Source organism: Hetaerina americana, unplaced genomic scaffold (genome assembly GCF_022747635.1).
Source record: "Hetaerina americana unplaced genomic scaffold, ioHetAmer1.1.p SCAF_10, whole genome shotgun sequence".
NCBI lineage: Eukaryota > Metazoa > Arthropoda > Insecta > Odonata > Calopterygidae > Hetaerina > Hetaerina americana.
Window position 1 is genome coordinate 16,516,299 of NW_027286070.1, and position 22,558 is coordinate 16,538,856.

A 22,558-nucleotide genomic window follows, 5' to 3' on the forward strand; every position below is an offset into this window, starting at 1 on the left:
ATCGTCGTGCATGCATGGATCTTCATCTACGTCATATTCCTTTTTTTTGTCTAACCTTGACGGCCTAAGTTCTTAACCATACAGCTCTTCTATATATTCCTTCCACTTCTCTTGATTTATTCCTGTGTCAACTATTATCTTTCCCGACTCATCTCCAACTGTTAGCATAGATCTTGCCTTCTTACTTCCCGATAGTGATTTAACCTTGCTCTATAACGCACCATTTTCACCCTTTCTCTGCAAACTTTCCATATCCTCGCACTGCATTTCCATATTCTCCACCATTCTTCATTTGTTTTATTTGTACGCCTTCTGGAAGGCCGCGCCCGGAATGCTGATAAGCTCCCTCGTCACGGTCTGTTGTAACGCTTTGATCGAGCCATGTTGACGTTCTGTCAGAGCATGCCTCACACTCTAGCGCTGACTGGTAAAAAGTCTGTTGTGGTATTACCTAAAAAATGTGGATTATCTTGGTAGATCCGCGTGCGAGTTTCCATTCCTTCGTCCGAGAGCACTCGCGGAACCAAATTCTCGCAAACCTTTTTCATGGCCATTTTTTCGCTCACAAATCAATGCATATCATATTTAGAGATGCCAAGTTCATCAAAAACCATGTGAACACTTAATCTGCGATTCCTGTTCAACAAAGCCTTCACTATTGTAAGATATTCCTCAGTTTGCGTCCTGAACATTCGGCGTCTTCAATATCATCTCTACCTTCCCGAAAGGACTTGTATATTCATATAAAGAACACACACACACACACACACACACACACACACACACATATATATATATATATATATATATATACATATTTATGTATATGTGTGTGTGTCTGTGTCTGTGTGTGTGTACGTGTGTGTGTGTATGTGTGTATGCAAAATATATTTTAATCTCCTATACCCTTCTGAATACAATAATTGTCATGCATCAGGGTCCTTAAATTTATTTTTTGGACGATCAAAACATAGAGATCCTAATTCTAAGAAAAAAAGAGTATGCTTCAGTTTTTAGCAAGAAATACAGTCGGTTTCTCCTTGGGATACCATTTTTTTAATGCATGGTACTCTAGTGGTCATGTACCTACTATTATTACTAAATATTTAAACCTCTTTCTTATTGAACTACTTCTATGACTTTAAACTCTTTTCCGCTCGTATCTTCATCATATTTTCTCAGCATAATAAGCCTTTCCCTAGTTATCACGTACCTAATTGTGAGTTAATTTTCCTTATTCCCTAATGTTCTTCCTTTTCCAATATGTCACTTCTTTTTCCTTCTCCAAATCTCTTTGAAAGACGTTTTGTAATCGACTCTTTACCTGTACATAATGTTCATTTTTCCTCAATATTCTTATCATATATATGTCATTGCGTATGTATCATGCCTTCGTTTTTATATTTATTTTTCTCTTTTCGTTACTCTCTAAATCTCTCACTTATCCTTTCTTTTCTCTTACTCTCCAAATTTTCTTGTCAATTTCGGCATGGAACTATATACAGTACACAGCATTGAGAGGCGTTTGATAATGATTGAGTATTTTTTTAATTTGTTTGATTCAGTATTTGATTTGCTTTAATAATCTTTGCCTAATTCACATTAGCTTTGGACACTTTAACTTCGGTATGTTTTCGTTGGAAAAATGTTCGTATAGCGTAAACTTATGCTTAGGCTATGAATTTTGCTAGGGACCAGTGTCATAGAGACTATTAGAGCTCTTCTGAGGCAGCACAGGCTTCCTTTATGCATTCCGAATTATGATTATCGTTTCTTGTATCATTTGTGCTTTGCTAGAAAAACTTGGGGCTCAGACATGGCACAAAATTTAATTTTAGATTAATGCGTGTTAAACGAAATGAGTCATTAAATACCATTATATCCATAGCTTGGATCTAGGCTTTGCAGAACGTCCACTTATATGCACGTGCCACATGAAAGAAATTGAGGGATGAAATATTTGCCCCAACCCTGTTTTAGGAAATCTGGTTTGATTGATCCATTGTTCCACCTCCATTTGCATTTCACTAAAGTGTGTCTACACAATGCATCATCGTCATTGTAACTAATGACCGCAACCCGGAGTTAAGGTCCAACCCATTTCAGTCAAAATCTTTTTGAGTAATGTTCTATTCGTGCGCATAAGGATAAAAATCTCATTTCTCGAAATTGCATTGAAATCGCTACAATTGAGAATTGAGTATTCAGAGTTTCGAAAAACTGGATCGGGAATCAATCGTCCCCATTAAGGGAGTAAATTAAATGGGAATTGTTTGCCCTGGGTTCCGCAAATGTATAATTCCGTAGTTTTCATGGCGAGTGCCCAGCTGTAACTAGTATTTTCACTGCTTGGTGTACTTAATCAAGCAAATATCCTTTCATTTGAGTTATGTTCATTTAATAACCGTTTATTGCTTAGGTAAAACGTGGAATTAGCACGTGCTTAACAGCGAGAGAGTAATAAGTAGAATTTTAGCCTAATTGGCGTTAAACCTTCATTACTCCGGGGAGAAATAAATGATAATCATTAATTTTTAATGAACCAAATTACTATTCAATGTTTTTTCTTCACTGTCTTACGTGCGACACTGTTTTGACTCATAGTTTTCAGATTTTAATTTAGCGTGACAGACGAAAATATGTGTTGGCATTTTCTTCTGCAGCAAATAAAATGGGGTGATTTTTATGAGATGCTATTTATTTCTTCCATTCATCTGTCACGCACTAATTTATCTTTCCTTCTAAATTATGATCTATGAAAGATAAGACGGCTGAAATTAAAGTGAAATTGTGAATACAAAAAAATTAGGTTTCGTCTGGCTGTCATAAGGGTGTCCAAATGATTTTGCTCGTTTGTAAATGTAGGTTTATGGCTGCTACGTAATTTAAGGTATATCGACGTATCGTTAGATACCTTTATAAAACGGTGTTTTGATTATACGATCATTCTTGCATCCACCCTCAAGTATTTCCAATGTTTGTTGGTTACTCTCCATATTTTCTAGCGTATCAAAATGGCTTCTTTGTGAAGAGAAGTTCCCGGAGAATTAGATGAGGTTTCGATGGAGATCTTGTTTTCGAAAAAACTGTGGGTCAAAGACCGAATAAGTTTCTCAGAGGAAATAAAATCCCCGATTAGGCTTTCTGATGAAATCGGAGACATAAGAGGATTGAGTAAAAAGAGCTCGTGCAAGGGTGATTGACCCCGAAAAATATATATTTTTTAACTTAAAGAGTTTTTTTTTAATAAATGTTGGTGGATGCAAAAGGCAGATAGTAGAAGAGTACTTACACAAGAGAAAAAAAACAAGCATAATTCTCATGAAATAGAATATTTCAGTTCTTAGAACGGTATAAAATAAGAAAACGATCTCTTAGAAGAAATTCGTCATGGAAACGCGTCTAGAGAGAATCGGGTTTCCTAGTGTATCACAGTGACTAACTTGTCCTGCAGCCTTTCTCTAATCGTTTATCTGTTCGAGGTAGATTGTTCTTTATGGCTAGAAATGGTATGGTTTCCATGAGTTTTCTTTGAGCATTAACAGAGATAGGTTTTAGGTCCATTCGCTACATTTTGTTCGCATGAATTAGATGTTAAGTGGGTACTTATAATTCTAGGAAGTTTCTCAAATTAGATTATGAGTTTACAAAGTTCAAAGAGAACAGAGGGGATCGGGATGGTGCACCGCAACGTACGAGCTTCCCGCCGAAAAGGGCTCGGATTCGAATCCTAGAGACAGATATTTTTCAGTGGTATCCCGACCTCTACTTGAGGTTCTCTGCGGAGAGCACGACGAGTACACCGTCCTCCGGATGGGACGCTAAACTGCGGGCCTCTCGTCGCCTTTGGTTCGCTAATGCCGACGCCGGGTTTCTCTCCATCCTTCCTCCTTTCCCATCTATCCCTAATGGCGTAAATGACCTTAGCTGTCGATCGCCTCCCCTAAAACGGCTACTAAACTGAAAAGAACTTGTCTTATACCGCTGTGATAGAGTAGTCAGTTTTTAATATCTCCTCGTGTAGTTGTACCTCATATAATTTAAGTAAATTTTTAAGCATTGGATAGTTTTCCCTGTAGTAATAATGAGCTTACTCATTCGTAAGCATGTTCTATATATGTGAATATACGAGGGTCATCCGGAAAGTAGTACCCGTTCGTGAAATAAAGACACAAAAGTAAATATTAACAAACATAAAAAATTTTATTTGAAAGAGGATACTTTAAACTACTTCTCAACATAATCTCCAAGCAAATTAAGGCATTTGTCATAACGTGTGACAAGTTTCTGTATTCCTGCTGCATAGTCCTTCGCCGCCAGCTCATTGAGATACGCGAGGGACCCATCTTGCACAAATTTTTGCATAATGCAGATGGTGTTTAACAATTTCATGAACAATTGTTCGAGAAACATTGGGAAAATGCTCACAGATGTCATCAATTGTGACGCGCCGATCGTTCCTCACGAATTCGTCAACTGAGCTCACCAGTTGGTCTGTAATGACAGACGGTCTCCCCGAACGCTCATCGTCGTGTGTGTTCCCCCTCCCCATGTTGAAGTTGCGACACCACCGCCGAACAGACGACTCGTCCATTACATTGTCTCCATACACCTCCTTTAATTGGCGATGAATATCACATGGGCGAACGTTTCTTGCATTGAGGAATTTAATCACTGCCCTCACTTCACAACTGGCGGCGTTCTCAATTTTTTTAAACATTGTAAACAATCACAGAGACAACACAGGCAATGCTAGCGTCACGCAACTTGGCTCAGAGAAGGCAGACAAGCCACTGAAGCTATCTGACCTCATCCAGCGGCTACTCGCGTCGTCAGCACTTCATGCGGCACGAACTGGTACTACTTTCCGGATGACCCTCTTATTATATTATATAATTTTATTACTTCTAATCAAATATTTATAATTTTAGGCAATAATTAAATATTTATACGATTTTTCACTATTTGATCATCAACCAAAAGTTGGCTGTATTCCACATGAATAGTCATGTCCTCAGTATGTGAGTAATATTATATCATACAATATATACCAATACAAAATGCTTACATATATTTTATTGGTATTCTACCGGTTAGGATAGCTTTCGAATGGACACAATGTAAGCAATTGTACAAAAATAGATATACCTGTCTCTTCGAACGAAAAAACCTAACCTGAAATCGGGTGCGATAAATTAAATATTTTTTTGATATTATGAACTCAAAATGTCTTGCATAATGATATTTCAAAACTCCTCTATGTGTATCCATTTCGTTGTATCCACATAATGTTAGATCTGAGTGGAACGTTGGAGGCAAATGTTGGTAGCCACTGCTCTAAAGCAATTTGAAGAAAGCCGGAAAGCTGAGAAATATCCTGTGGCGATGGTAATTACGTGAGAGGAAACAAAATTGTTTTGGGAAAATTAAAAAAAAAACATAAAATTAAATATGAAATTTTCCTCAGATTTGAAAATTTATCGCGATGTACTCGATTCCCTCGCCGTTAAATTTCAGGATAGGTAATGTCAAAAATAAACCTATTAGGTTACGGTAAAATTAAAAAGAGAGTCTAGTTATTGAGAGTCTCAATAATTGGGTAATCCATTTGCCATTGGTAAAAAAATGTAACTACAGTCGGAGGAAACGGTTGAGTGAGAAACATATCACATGTGATGGGAGTATCTAGTTGATAAATGGCAAACCAAAACTTTCAGTTTCAACTGAATCAAAATTTTTATTTTAAGATAGATACAGGTCTTTATTTGGGCGAAATTGACACCTAATGGTCCCTTTTCCATTAATTTATGGAAGGTAATGTAATTGAATATAATCATTAATTTCCATATTAATATGGTGTACGTTTGAAGCATTACCATTTCACCCTTGGCGGACTAAGGGAAGGTATAGCTTCAAAAGTGCCACGGCGTGCGTTAGAAAATGAATAAATCCTTTAAACGATCCTTCCTATAGATTGAGATACGAACCACTCTGCTAGAAATGCAATTGAAAATGTTTGCCACTTTCTAAGAAGCTCTCTTCCATTTTGCCGCCGGTGTCCCGAAGATGCGTCGTCACCTTTACGCCCAAATGTAATGAAAAGGCCGGCTAGAATTGCTCGCCCCCTCAGTGTTGTCTGAAATGGATTCCTGGGAAGTGGAAGAGGGGGGGGGTGAGGGCGTGTGCTTGGCCTCCTTTAAAACAATCTAAATAGCCCCTTTGATCAGACTAATTTAGCGAAAAGCCTGCGGAATGGGTATTGACCCGAAAGCTTTCAGCGACTGTGGTGCCCTCACCGAGTTCATGCGGGGAAAAGCACATTTCGTGTCCCCTCAGGAAATAAGAGCCCGAAGCTCTAGTTCGTCAGGTGTAAAGGTTATGTGCGCGCACTTTGGCAGGGAAGGCAATCGAGAAGCATTCGAAAAGGAGGTATCCCTACTCCTTAATGCTTAGAACGTTGTATAACTCATCGAGTGAAGCATTTCAAAGAGGAAGGGAGTCACACGGTAAGCGCCACTGAAAATTACGCAAGGACAGGGAAAGGACACCATTGGATAGAAGTAATATTGGATGGCCAAATGATTCATACCAGCAATAAGTAATCTACACGTAAGTCCACGGGAAAGCACTGTTTGGAGTAGCCTAAAGAAAGATTGCTCAAAATATTATTGAAGATACCAAAGAGAAGTTGCACTCTTTTCAACTAATGTTCAATCCGGGGAATTCCGGTCAAGGCGAATGATTTTTACACTCTGAAATTGTTGCATTGAATTGCATATTAGCGGATGACTCCGTTAAAAGCTCCTGTTGCAGCATCTCCTGCAGTTTCTTGTTAATGTATTCCAAACTAAAATAATTTAATCTGGAGCACAACGCTTCACGGATATCAATCCTGGTCTTCTAAGTAAGAGGATTAGTAATGATTGGAGGTTTTTGAGATTTAGTTGTGGTGAAGGTTGGTGAAAATAACTCGGCTGTGAGGGATAATAGTGCTGAAGATCTTAATAGGGTGGGCGCAGGGAGGAATTTTCCGGAACATTTATGAAAAAGGCAGAGAAAGTATGCGGAGGATACATTGTGAAGTAGCGAGTTGTTGAAGGCAGTGCTAGGAGGAAGAACGTTTTGTAAGCGAAGTAGAGAAACGAAGACAGTAGATTTTCTATGTAGCATGAAGGTAGGTGGAAGTTAAGAAGAATTGGGGATATAAATAATTCTGGACGAGCCAGGGATGGTTTTCGTGATACGTAAAAATAAGTGGACGTCAATGGCCATCTATAACCTACCTTTGATAGTTAGAACACCTTGAATGAAATGAATTTCATATTGACCTATCCATTTGACCCATCCCAACTCTATTGCTTCGATCACAGCGTACATTTTTTCATGCTTGCTCTTCAATTCCTAAGACTCCTAACTCTCAGCGTCTTGAGAGTATCTCCGACTACATTCACCCAGGGCACCCTTTGAACCATGCAACTACCTATATTATTTTGTGGGTACCAAAGAGTACGAGTTTATTTTTAGGTTTGTTCGTCTGTTTCTCTGGTGTCCAAGTAAAGAAATTCTTACTTATCTTTAATTTTTTTTCTACAGGTATCGATAAGGTGACGAACGCAAGTCTGTTGTTATTCTATTCTATACTGGTACGTTCCCATTAAATGTTTTTCACTTTTTTGAGCTCGAAATGTGAATGTTTTCTTATCATTTCCCATTTTTCATTTTATCGCTATAAATGAACCAAAATATTTCTCCTCGAATAGCTATTTTTGCTTAGGCAAATAAGCCATTTCATCATTTTGCATATTTTATTTTTTTTCAATCGTACATTAATCAATCTATGATTTAAATCGTTCTTAATTCTGGGAATGAAAAATCATGCTATCAAATTTAAAAAAAGAATGTCACTTAACTTTAGTGACGATAATTGGCGAGACCCAAGGAAAGGCCTAATTTCCACTTAAGTGTTTATTTTCGTGAAGAACTCTCTGATTATGGGCATTGATTCTTGGAGCAAGAAGGAAAGATCGTTAACTCTAAAGGTGGAAAGTCTTCTCCGGTAAAAATGCGACTGAAAGTGGTCACGAAAACTTCGGGTATCACGTAAAAACGTTTTTTTTTTAATTCCTAATCAGAGAGAGAGAGAGGATGAGGAAAGAATCTCAACCATTGTAACGTGCTTGTGAAATAGACTTTTGATCATTTTTATCAAATGAGTGAAAAATTTCAAACAAATATTTCTATCAGAGAAACGTAGAATCAATAACATACAGATAGCAATACTTTAAGAGTCTTCATGCTGGGCTTTGCGATGACTGGTACGATTCAAAAACCTACTTTTATATTTACTTCCCTTTCTGCTGATACTGGAAATGTAGTTAGGTATTACACAACCACTCTACTACGATTTCATTTAATTCAAAGTGATCAGCCATTACCATAAATACCCATTTCTTCAGTGGTTCCCCTTCATTCGTACCGTAGATGAAAACATAGTCTAGTAATAGTAATGTAATGTTTAATGCAACTTAAAAACGGAGGGAAAATAGACGCTATAATAAGCAAAGGAGTTCGGCGAAGACGTAGGACCGCCCACTGTTCACCCAGAAGAATGAAATTAGCTCAAAAATTGGGTATCCAAAGGAGTCACTGGGGAATGGCGAAGAAGTTAACAAGTTGTGGGTTTTAGATGTCTTCGCGATAGTCGCAGAAAAGTGATAGAACCTGGTAGCAACTTTGAAATTATGGACCCAGTACTTTGGGAATATAATGTGAACATCAACAAGGAGAAAACTATAACCCTCGTGTATGGAAGAGAGAGGCTGCAGGCAGATATTACAATTCGGGGAGTGAAACTAGAGCAAATGGAATCCTTCGTCTACTTAGGCAGTGGTATAACTTGGAATGGAAGAAGTTCGACTGACATATAGCTCACGTTAATAAGGCGCTCATGAAGAAGAGACAGCTACTATGCGCAAAGAGCTTGAAATTGCAATAAGGAAAGCAACTCGTTAAAACGTTAGTATGGCACTCTACCCATCAGAGACAGGAAACGTTGGAATGGTGAAACAGCGAAGAATAGACGCTTTTGAAACATGGAGCTGGAAGAGAATACTAAATATTAAATGGATAGAAAAAATGAGAAACGAGGAAACAGTATATACAAGTAGAAGAGCAGATGGGGCATTGGCCATATGAAGAACTCGGCGGCGAAGAAATATATGGATTGGACACAACTCGAGGCCCAATTTATAAGGTAGAAACATGATAGAAGGAAGAAAAAATTGGAGGAAAGATCCCACAAAGGGAGACCAAGAGACAAGTACGCAGGACAAATTAACATGGACGTAAAACAGAAGCTATCTGGGGATTGGAGTCGATTGACACTGAATAGAGAAGGAGGAAAGGGCGCAGAAAAAATCGAGATTTGGTGCAGAGGACCTACCAAGAAAACCAAGACATTTATTTAATTTTGAATCGAATAAGACCAGCCATAGTGAAATTGTTTCATTTTAAATTCAAGGAAGACAAGAAAACATTCACGGGTAAGGTAATTTGTAAGATTGTGCGAGAGTAATTGATTTTTATGCCCACACATCTGCCGGTTTTATACATGTTAAACTTCGTCCACCTGAAAAGAAATAATTTGAGTAAATATACAGTGAAAGGTAAGAAATGTTGCACGTGAGAGAAATGGAATTGGTCTCAAATGAGAAAGAGTGCAAGAGTACAGTCAGCCAGCCGTCATTGGATTGAAAGACCAGTGAAAGGATACCAATCCTCAAATAAATGATTTGAGGAGGGCCTAATGCGTCCGCCGCTAAGGTGTTGGGCGCTCGTATTTCCCCGGATTCCACTGGAAAACCGTTCTCCCGTATTCGATTTATAACAAATCTCGATAATCCTTAATTATTTCTTTTCCATTGGGATCGAAAGAAGAAATATTATCATGAGCATTCAATCGATTCCACCCGCGCTACTGAAAAGGGAGGTGCCGAGTTTTAAATTAACAGCGGGATTATCCGTGCGGTTAAACAAAATGATAATTTGGAGCACCTTTAACTACATTTCCCCGCATCCATAGGGTTAGCCACAAAGCGGTTTTCATTTTTCGCGGTCAAAGGCTGAGACTTAACTGGAGCGGTCATGTTGTTGACATTTGATTTTCCACCGGTGGGTTAATCTAAACGTGTTCCGTTTTTAATTCATTGGCTCTTTGGGGTTGCTTTAACCCAGTATCCAATGTGCGGTGCATTTGTCGCCCCAAATTAGCCCGGGACAAGGAAGAAATTCTATTCCATCACGACCGAACGTGAATTCAAATCACTCAATCCGCCATCAAATTAGACGGAGGATATCACTACAGAGCGCGACTAATTTCTTCATCATTCGTTTTTGCGACAACCAGCACAAATCGGATTCGCTTGGAGTTGTGGAAGTGGTGACGCGGTATTGTTTCTCATTTATATCGAAAACATTATTTCAATAATTTCCCAATCACTGACCATCGTCATCCGACAGATTACGCGTGAAACAGGGAAGAAATCTCTGGGAAGTTTAGATTCAATGGAATTCCGTGAGTGTTTAACAAATCCACGAAAAAGTGCATTCTACGCCTGTTTCCGGTGTTCCTGTAATTTTAGGTTGTTCTTTTTTGGAATATGAACATGATTATCATTTAATAGAATAGTTATGTTTTCGAGGGTTAAAATCATATGACATCTACATCTACATCTACTTAATACCCCGCAAGCCGCCGCAAGGGCGTGTGGCGGGGGGTGCTAGGACACCACCCGTAATTTAGAAAAGAAAAAGAAAAAAAAACCGCATGCAATAACGACAAAATCATATATAAAAAAACATGGCATACATTCATGCATGAACACTTACACCCCACACACATGCAAACACTCAAACTACCAACTAATATACACATGCACCTGAAAGTATACCTAACATCTCTATAGTGTTTAATTTTGTTCCGTCTTGTAAATTCAGCGTTTTTAATATTTCTAAAGTGACTTCGGTTTGTTACTATTATGATTTCTGATTGTTCGGGGAAAGAATGAGTATTTGTACCTATCTGTCCTGGAATCTATCTCCCTTAGCTTATCTTTGTGGTCTGATCTACCTAAGTAGTGTGGGGCCATTATAATTCCTTCAGTGTCATAGTTAAACTCGTTTGTTCTGAACCTTTCTAAAAGTCTAAGCCTCGCTTGTTCTCTCCGCACTTCAAGTGGTTCCCAGCCTAAATCCCCTAGGAGACCTGTCACACTTGTGTTTTTATCATAACAATTTTTAACGAATCTAGCGGATTTTCTCTGGACTTTATCTAATTCTTTTTGCCAAATTTTCTCCCACGGATCCCAAATACTTGCGGCGATGACGATCAATTATATTAGCTAACTATATTGTGTAGATTTTGACATTAGCGATAGCAAACAGAAAAATTTTAATCACCACCAAATTTAAAGCCAAATAGACTAAAATTCACTGCTTAAGCAATTGCGAACTTACTCATGATTGATATTAAATTCAATGGATAGGATTTTTCTTATGAATTTAATGTCATTTGCAATCATTTTCTATGGTACCCTTCTTATGATATTTCAATTTTATTCATATAGATAGCTAATAGATGCATCTCCGGAGTGAATAAATGGGAAAAATTAGCCAGTAAATCATAAGAAAGTAAAAATAATACTTTATAAAGCAAACATATGAACTTAGATATAAGAAAATCCTTCAAAAAATCTTTAATTTAGAGTACCTCGCCAGATGGAAGTGAAACTTGGACAATAGGAAATTGGACACTTGGACAATGGAAAATTCTTGTTGGGAAGAAATTGAACTTTGTATTTGGAGAACAAAACATGGGGAAACTGGACGGATAAGAAAAGCCACGTAGGGGTTCTAAGGGAAGTCAATGACGAGTTGAAGTTAATAAAATAATTGGAGAAGAGGAAAAATTAATTTGTGAGTCATTTCTGATTCACAACTTCCTAGGATACGCGTAAAATGGAAGGAAAATCCCTTGGAAGGAAAGGAAGGGTATGGTTAAGAAAAAAATTCCAGGATGAAATTGGCAGCATAATCAGTTTCTTAAATCCCAAGAAAAAGAGCTTTTTAATTTTATGGCTCATGTTTGCTGAGTCGTAGGAGTGCCAAATTATTTGTGTTAAAATATGGGTGCCAGAACCGATTTTATGTATTATAATATCAGATTTATCTTAATTAGTTTGATTACAATTCCTAATCTGTAATTGAATTTTCGGTACTTTAATATACATGACAATATCTTTATCACTGTTTAACCAGCTAAGGCATAGTCAGTCGTTTTCTTGTTTTGCGAAATAAGACATTCAGTGCAAATATCATACAACATTGATAACAGCGGTGACAATGAACTTCATATGCATTTTTCACAAGAATACTTTATCGTTTTGAAAATACACCCATTTGTTTAAATAAGTTAATAGAATAAGCAAATTGGACCGATTTTATTGATAAAATCAGGGGGGCTTTTTATTTTCTCGAAAGTATTTTATCTTTAGCTTAATACTGTTTTTTTTGCCAGATTTTGAATATTTTAAAAAAAATTTTAACTTTCGCCATATGCCATTATTAATTAAAAGTTTAAATTATTTTGCAAATTATCTCAATGGTGGATTTTCTTTCTACCATGGGATAAAACCTTGGGTAGCCTAATAAACGCGTTGAGTGGGTTGTGCTCTCTCACAAAACTGGGATTTAAATCTGAGCTCCTCATGGGTCAAATACGTACTAATAAGTAGAGCGTGTTTCAATGTAAAAATCCTTCTCCAAACTAGTGGAATTTTTGTACGGCCGGCGGTCAAGAACGTTCGTCCGAGGATAAAAGGATACATACCTAATTGATAATCAGCCGGTTCCTAAGAGGAGAGCGTTTTTGACGTGATCCTCTCCCACCCAAACCCTCAAATGCTTCCCTCAAGGAACCCCCGAAAGGCCCAAGAAGAGAGGGCGAAACCCGATCCGCGAAGGAAACTCGCCTTACATAATTGATTGGGCTGGGGCAAGGGCGTCGGGGGTGGAAAGGAGGTGGGGGTGGAAAATGTTAGATGCAAATGGATAGCATAACAAGAAAAATAAGGGAGGAGATGCCCAAATATAAGTTTCGAGAGGAAGAGTTGGGAGAGTTTGGGATTTCCGGGAGGGTATGATGAGGCAACCGGATGATTGTAAAATGGGATGGGAAAGTGAATGTGTAGGAGGGGGGAAGGGGAGAAGGTGGGAAGGGATTAGCCATGGGAATTGAGACGGTCGAAGAAGAAAGGGGAGGAGATGGTTCAAGAGTAAGGTAGGAGAGGTGAGGAAGGGTTGGGAGCCTCCTGGTTACAGTGGGGATGTACTGGGAAATTGTATACGCACGGTTCGGATGAAATATCAAGAGAGAAGATGAAGAGGAGTGACCGAGAGCTATTGCCTCAAATCACGCCGGTGATGGCTTCACCCAAAGTCAAACCATGGGAAAAGAACATCATTCTTGCGAAAAATTAGGCAAATTTTAAGTGGGAATAGGCTTAGGAAAACAATCTTGGAGAAAATAGAGTTTTTAACAAAATTCTCGGTTTCTAAATACCTAGATAATTTTTATTTTTTTATTCGGTTCCATGCATCCGTTGTGAGTCATGTGTATCAAATGTAAGGAAATATTCATGATTAAGCACATTAACATTTAACTGCAAAACCACTCCATCCAAAATATATTAAGTGCAACACTAGAGAAAAAATATTAGGTTAACTAGGTAATCAGCCAAATAATGAGCCAACAACCACCATTCCTCATGAACAAATTTGCGTGTTGCCAAAGACATTATTCCTAAAGAGACTTAGACCATTATGAATAAATTAACGTTTTCTGCTATATACGATGATACTCTATCCGTAGTGTTATCTGAGGGACAATATATAGAGAAAGAAATTAATTAAAACTAGATAAAAGAATCTGACGCTGATCCAATTTAAATAATGAGTACATTCAACGGTGAAAAATGGTGTATTATTTTAAAATTAGAAGCTGGCACTAATAATAAAGGTGGATGTGGAGCCTTTTTTGTGGTTTAGTGAGATAACGAAGCGTACACCATAATTTCAGTAAAGATGCCGACTTTGTTCCCTTGAGTATGGATCAAAAGTGAGTGCTCTTTTAATGAAAGGAGGAATAAATATTTAAGCATCTGGTTTCATCGCCAGTGGTTGATTGTGATCACAAATTCCTCCTTGCAGCCATGAAGTTCGTTATTTCGGTTTAGATAATTTCTCTGGGCTCGTAGCAGTTAAAACTAACAGGTTAGCATCTTAGGGTGGGTCAGGAATGGAAGAAAAGTATAATTTGCTCATTTTGCTAACAGTTATCATGTGTCGCTGTTAAACATTTTTCATTTAAAACACCGCATGCGTTGATTAAAAATTTATGTGCAGTGAATAAGCTCGAGTCGGTTGGAATATGTACATAAATATTTAACTAGAGCATTCATCAATTGGCTTTGGGCTCCTGAAAATGTTTAGCCCCATCATTGCTCCTCTTTCTCTCCTCCAAAAGAACTTCTCCAAAGACACTTTGAAAAATATTTTGGAGACGGCTAATGACATCGTGAAACAGGGAATTGTCCTTTTATAAAAATAAACACGCCTTTAACATTCGCGTCTCGCGATAATACACCTTTCACCTTAGGGAGGTCTCTACGCAGTGCATCGTGCTATTTTTGAAGCCCTCGCTCTCATAAGTTTGCCGCAAGCCTCAGATGTGTGGGACGAGAGCGACGGTGAGAATACTCCCTCGCCTCACCGACGAAGGAAGAAGTCATCAGACGCCTGCCTGGGCCGAAGGAGGGAAGGGGTTTTTAAGGTTTGAAGAGTCAGCGCTTTAGAGTGGGAAGGGTTCGAGGGGGTGGGCGGGGGTTTGATGAAATAGTGGGGGAGAGCGAAGTGGGTAGAGAAGAAAGAGGGTTGAGAGAGGAGAGAAAGAGAGAGATGGAGGGATATTTGTGTCGAGTGAAAAAGATACAAGGGAGGGAAGATACAAGGAAGGGAAGGGATTGAAGCAGATAGGAGGAGGTGGCGGGGTGTACAAGGGGGAGTGCAGGAGAAGGGGATGGAGGGGGTGGACAAATGCGATGGCACAGTCTCCGCCATTGTTCCGCTTCGAATAATTCAAGCCGCACAATTAAGACCGCTGCGGCACAAAGGCTTTCAAAGGGAGTCGGAATGAATGAACGAGGGGGCGGTGGAAGTGGTGAGAGGACATTGGGGCGAGGGATGATTTCAGAGGGGAAGGGGAATATGAAAGGGGAGGTCATAATAAGGGTTTTTGGGGGAGGATGGGTGGCCAGGGTTCCCTCTACTGGTCGGAGGAAAAGGAGAAAGAGAGAAAGTTCTTCAGAGAGAGAGAGATACGAGAAAAATTTGTGGAGGAGAAATTATTTTATTCATATTTTATCAGTCGGGTTGGAAAATAAAAGAGGTGAAGGTGCCGAGGGAAGGTGGGCTTTTTGCTGTGTGCCAGGGGGTGGTTGAGCGGGTGTACAAAGGAGGGTACACATTCAGCTATCTGTACGGCACAGGGGGGGGGGCAGGGTTTTGGTTCTGGAGGCGAGACTGGGAGTACAGTTGGGCCGAAATACAGACGTCGACCCGAGAAAGGTCGCATCCATTAATAGCTCCAAGTCCAAAAACGGGGAAGAGGGCCTCGAGGTAGCTTGCCATGAGAAAGACGGGAAGAAGTGCCCCCAAAAGCATATACACAATGCCAGAAGGTGAGTCTTAATAACGTTGTCAGCCTCTTACTCTTTGTGCGATTCATGACAGAAATCCAATGAGCGACTGCGACTAGGATCAAGTGCTCTTCTGGGTCTGGGAATAACTAAAGACATCCCCTGCTATATCATAGGGAATTCCTTAAAATTTCCAATTTCGTTGACTCCTACCTTTCCCTGCAGCATCATTGCTGGTTGAAATTCGTTTGCGCTTCCACAATATTGGCAGCAAAGAACAAATTAAATGTAGTATATATACATAAAGTGTAGCCAGCATATTGCTGAATTCATGAAGTTTTTCTTATTGTGTGGAAAAATAAGTTACCATATAATACTTGAAAGTGAAATGTTGAATTGCTCAAAGTTCTCTTCGTGTATCTGAGAGGCGAAATGAAGAAAAAATATCGAAGGCTCTGACAGGTTTTTTTTCTCAAATGCGTATTTTTTTATAAATTCGATTTATATCCAGGTGGAATGGAAGCGGTATTTGATTGTATATATGAAGATGAGCAAGCGGTGATAATGGCTTATCTTTTTTAATATCAATGAAATGTTTGAAAACACAAACAATCTGCATGTGAACAATAAATTATTAAAGTGATGGCTCAAAATAAGATAAACCGTAAACAGTGTGAGCCCATTCCTTTATGCACATAATGGTTGAAGTTCCACGCTAAACACTAAATTCTTTTACATTGTATTGGGAAAATGAATTTTTTCTCGAGAATATGTGCCATTTTTATTGCAATTGTTTAAATGTTCTTTTTAATTTATTTGAATGCGCCACCACTTACTCAAGTTAAGAAAAAAGGCGAAAACAGTCACTTTCGGGGGGTCAATTTAGGTCAAAATCTAATCGGTTCAAATGATATTTGTAAAAATATCTAATATTAGTTTTGTCCAGCTGAGGGTAATAGTGTATTTGATATCGTGTACAAAGACCACGACCACGAAAAAACATGGAAAGCATTCAGGTAATGGTCACAACCTGTTCCGGGAACCGGGAATAAGTGTACTTTTATTGTAACCATAAGGCCGAATTTTGTCACGAAAATAATACCTCGGCTATACTAAGAATGGAATATGTAGTAATAGTTATGCATCGATCAAACGTAACATTTTACTAAAGAAGGAATTACTACATATAATTATTTGGAGCTTTCAGTGCTCTGAGGAGGGTAAAACGGAAATGATATATAATTAACAAACGACAGATAGTGTATAATGATACTTCGTGGGATTCCATAATAACTTTAGGAAATCAAAACAATATAGAATTTACGTTACGACTTTACGGCCGACAATTTTTTCATCGCCAACTTATCATGTAAAATATTAATTGCCACTTTTGGACTTTTTGAATGATTTCGTCGATAACCACGTCTGCAGGGCGTCCTGGTCGCTTCTCATCCAAAACAGATGTTCGTCCACGTTTAAATTCGTTGAACCAATATCTAACTGTGGTCATAGGTGGTGAAGTGTCACCATAAACAGCATACAACTTTGCTTTTATCTCCTCGCATTTCTTCCCATCCAAAAACAAAAAGCGAATTACCGAACGATACTGCTCTTTTTCCATCTTAGCAAAAATCACGATACACGTCTTGTTCGAATGGCTGCCAAATCCAAACTAACCTTTAAATCAGTCTGAACTTTGTTTCACGGTCGTATGATAGATGGCAGCACACGAGGATAACATAAACTTCCCTCAGGAATGCCCTTTGTCGTCAAACACGGGTACTTATTGAACCGCCCTCGTACGTAAACTGTTCTACCTGCTCTCGGTTTGCCCTCCTATTTTAATGTTTAGCTTAGCCTTTTTCTTTCAAGAAAATCGCATAACCTTTATTTGATTAATATTGATTCTCATCCCATATCGATCGCAATGAATTTCCAATTAATAATGGATATCATAATAAATAGAAAAAATAATTTTTTAGCTCCCAACAAATAAAATTGCTACTAAGAAGAAAAATATTATACCTGTCCGCTGGCTAAAAGCGCGCGTAGTTCCACCCCCCAAGTATCTTCTTTAAATAGCTATTTTCAGGAAAATAAACGGAAACCTTTTCGTGCTGCATTTCCAATTTTAATATAATATATGCTGCTTTTCATTTACAGACTTTTGCTGCTGCGCTAGTTAAAAGATACGATATTTTTGTTGGAAAGTAAACAGCCATTGAAAGATAAAATTAACTATTCGTGTAGTATTTTTGCGTAACTACTTCTTTCGTGAATTAGTAATTTCGTTGTTTTAGATACTATCTGGATCGAAAATTATCTTCAAATGTTAGGTTTTGTAACCGCTTGTTTGAAACTTTAGATTCAACAGAAGAGATCATGTATCATTCACGTTGAATCTTTAGTGGTTATGGAAGAAATTAACCACCTTAAATCATATATAACCCTTCAATCCGACATTTGGCTAAGTACATATTTTGTTGAAATAGGTAAGCCGTTCTGCGTTTGAGCTAACTTTTTTGAATAGATACATTTTTCAGATCATTGCACGAAAACTGATGGAAAACCTATGGAGGAAGTTCCAAAGGGATGATTATGAAGCATGGAATAAATGTCAACCGACGTTGGAGAGGAAAAATGTTTAGAAATTAAATTGTTAGAGGGTGAAAAGATTAAGAGGAGACGTCTGTATCAGATTTATCATATATGTAGGATGCATCACTAGTAATTATGTTGATTTACTTTAAAATTTAAAAGTTCGGGCATTTGAAAAAATGTTGCTCGAGTTGATTGATAAATTAGTGAAAAATCTCTCACTATGCATGTTCCGGTGAGTCGATTTTTTTTAGGAAACATTAAAGATCTCCACTGAATTGTGACAAATTTAATATACGATGATGGTCTGAAAAGTTCTCGATTACCGTCCATTGATGGCATTACTACTCGAATAATTTTATTCTCCCCTGTTGATATAACTGTGAGTAGATGTCATGTGAAATTGGAATCGATTCTATCCGGTGGTTCACTGTAGGCAGTCGTTTAAATCAGTTGCGGTGCGTGTGTTGTTAGCAATGGAAAATATTGAGTGTCTTGCATTGATTAAATTCTTCGTAAAAGAAGTTGTTTTAATGCCGGCCGAAATTCATTCAAGGATTGTAAATGTGTATAGGGACTCTTTTTCTTAAATTTCCACCTTGAAGAAAGGGGTGATCTAGTTTAAACGTGTCCGTGAAAGCCGCCAAGATGATACACGTGAAGGACTTCCGAAAAGTGTGACAACACTGGAAACAATTGCAAAAGTATACGATATTATCTTAAAAGGTCGGCCCACAAAGGTTCGTGAAATCACTTAGGGGTTATCAAATGAACGCGTCGGTTAAATTTTGGACGAGGAATTGCAAATGACAAAGCTGGAACACTACAGAGACCGGCTGTTTGCACTAAAGTATACGTGCGTTAACATTAAAAGGGATTACGTATGTTTAAAAATTAAACTATGTTGAAAATATTAAGTGTCATTTTCATCATCAGGCCGAGAACTTTACAGATCACCCGCGTAACATTTCGTGCTGCTAAGATTATCAGTTCTTTACTTAATGCGCCCACAAATTCCTAGAATAATGTGCACATCGCAATGGTTTGAAGTTCACTCATATATTTTTTTAAGATTGAACTCTTAATGAAACGGAGAGAGTTTACTGAAATATGAGTCTAACCGAACCGAACGTTTACGTATTAAAGTATATATTTATTTTGGTATTAGTATTAAGACAGTGATGGATGTACGTAAACACTAATATCACGCATTTTATTATCCCTTACGTGATTTGTCTGCTTAAAACGTAGACTTCACTTATATTCTGGCGGGATTTTTTTGCTCTTCTAATTGAACAAAATCCATTTGCATTTTCACCTGCTTCAAAGATGATACTTTGATTTCTAGCGATAAAGGATCTCATGAATGGGTTTCATAGATTTTATTTTTTTAAATTTAAGTATCTAACTCATGGTACAACCTTTGATATATTTGAACCGGGAGATTATTAGGAAATCTATTTAAATAATTACACCATTAATTACCAATAACCGGATTCTCCACCAGCAGTGAATTTTTTCCAACGGATGAAACTGTAAAGCTGAAATTTGAGGTTATTCCAGCTGAACATCAGATTGCCTAATGTTTACGGAACGTATTCAAATATTTTTCAAATTCATGATAAAGAAAATTAATTTGAAAATCATCAATTAATTTGAGAATATACAATTATTCAAAAATGTTTAATTTTTTTCATCTTATCTTTTATTTGATAATATAAACATTTGATATTGATAATATCAACATTTCATTAATCCCATTGTGTAAAATAATTTTATAAAATGCATATTCTCTAAGATTAAGTAAGTTTCATGAAAAATTCAATATATAACGGCGAAAGATAATTTATTCCAGTTTAACAGGTGAAAAAACAATGGCACTTTATTTAATTGAAAGTAAATACGATTCGATAATTGATGAATGATTCAATAATCCATTAATTCAAGTACAATTCGATATAATACAAGGCTTGTAATCATGCAGGACTTAATGATTCAAATAACAAAAAGAAAAATAATAGAAGAAATATTAAGTCATTCATGTTAAAGTACTATTTTCATGCGTTGCTTTTATAGCGTTCAATAACTGCTCCATTTATATCCTTCCATGAATTTCCATAGCCTTCCTCTGCTTACTTTAAAGTATGCTCTCACCAAATTAGTAAATGGCCAATAAACTTTCTTCCGCATGCCCATAAATTTGTTTAGTATTCGCTGAAGTGCAAACAGATGATCAGTATATCCTCTACCCAGCAAAATACCGCATTGCACCCTTTAAACCATGTCAAATGTTAACTGCCGCTATCTTTCATTCAAAATTTCTCCAGGAGCCTTTAACGGTGCACTATGGAGATATTATTCCTCTGTAATTTTAATATCCATCCCCATTTTTAGAGCTGTAAACTTGGCCCGTATACAGTATTTGAAGGGAGTAGAGTGTGGAAATGAAAATGAAGAGCACCTTTGCCTAACGCATGAAAATGAAGAGCACCTTTGCCTACACCATTCCTAGAGGCTTTTTGCTTGCCAAAAGTTTTCATAGATGCCCTGATGATATCCGCTGTCGCCTTGACTGGAGCTGTTAACCCTAGACTGTCCTCTGTCCTAGATTGTCCTCTATTTGCTCTTCTAGCAATTCTTCTTCGTCCTCACTTCCACTTCATATAAAAGTCTCATTTTTCTTTCGTTTCCCTACTCAATGTTCTTTTCCTTACATTTTGACAACTTTTCACCATCAAGGAGTGGTATAAATTAGTATTTATCAATAGATATTAGCCGCACCACCTAAAGTGTATTTTGGTGATATGATACGAGGTTAACTCAACTGACCAAAACTCGTAATTGTCTCAAGGCACTAGTTCAAAGATTCAACCTCAAGCATTTGTTTAATGATACGTTTCGTCCTCTTATCAATGATTAGATTTTAAACATATATTACGATATGAATTAACATGTACTGTGTAATATTCATGCATTGTTTTCCCCCATGTAAATCGGTAATTTCACCCACCTTACTGCTAGCTTAGGGGCATGGTTTTTTTCTACCCACAATAATGTTACTCTCTTCATAATGTTAGGCATCGCTGGAAGATTAAGTTATATAAAAACATGGTAAGTAACACTCCATAACAAAGGATTAAGAAAGGATGGTCTACGGACCATGAGAAAAATTTGAGTGAAGGATGGACTACAAATCCTTCATTCATTGGGGCGAGATTGAGACTACTTAGTCCCTTTTTCCACCTAACCCCTATTTCACATGTATATATGAGTCAAAAATCATTGCAATAAAGAGTAGAAATTTTCCCGGTGTTTATTAGGAAAATACTGAATAAATTAAAGAAATAAAATTACAGTCTTCCACTGGGAGAAAAAATATTGGGAAGAGTAAAAATATATTCATATTTGTGGGAAAAGCTTAAGGATTGTTTATTGATATTCTAAACGAAAAATACCCCTGTAGGAAAATAACCCCACAGAGAGAAGGGTGTAAAAAACCTGTAAAAGATGCTGAGATTTGACTGAGTGGATACCTAATAGCAGGGAAAATGTGATATATATATATCGTGAGAACACTAAGAAAAGCCGTGCGTTGCATTTAAATACATTGCAGAATAAACTTATAGAAAAGGAAGTACCCGAGATAAACAAGAGGACTATTGTCCGACGCACAAGACGCCGCTGGGAACTGGGGAAGATAATGATTTAATGCCACCGAGGTCCTCAAGCACTGTGTATGGAGTATGTCGATGAAAGCTTCGAACAAGTGAGGAAGTCTGGGTCCTCCGCTTCGTCTTTCACTCTTCAGATTTCTCTTTGCTACGAGAAGGGATTAGATGGTATTAAAGACAGAAGCTGTACACGAAATTTTACTTCCTAAAACCTGAAGGGCAAATAAAAGCCGTGCGCATAATTAAATTGGCACTTAATTCTTCGTATTCCACAATGCCTTATCCTTACCAATTTGACTATCGCACACAAAATTACGCTCAATTTTATGACGTATTTTATTATTGGGATGGTGAAGTTAGGGTAAACTGTTGAAAAACTGGTGTAAATTCCATAATGGATGTATTCATCCATCACAATCTGCAGGATTACAAATTTTTCAAATAGTTTCAAACGACTCGCCCATAAATTATGATTGTATTTGAACAAGTAAGAATCAAATAACTTTTGTTTTCCATTGGTTAAATTTTATTGCCTGA

At 37.6% G+C, this 22,558-nt stretch overlaps 1 protein-coding gene across 1 annotated transcript in view; it reads left to right on the forward strand.

Moving 5' to 3' along the window:
• Positions 1 to 22,558, forward strand: part of LOC139699994 (uncharacterized) — a 148,475-nt gene that overhangs the window by 120,129 nt on the left and 5,788 nt on the right. The gene's annotated exons all lie outside the window — the stretch shown is intronic.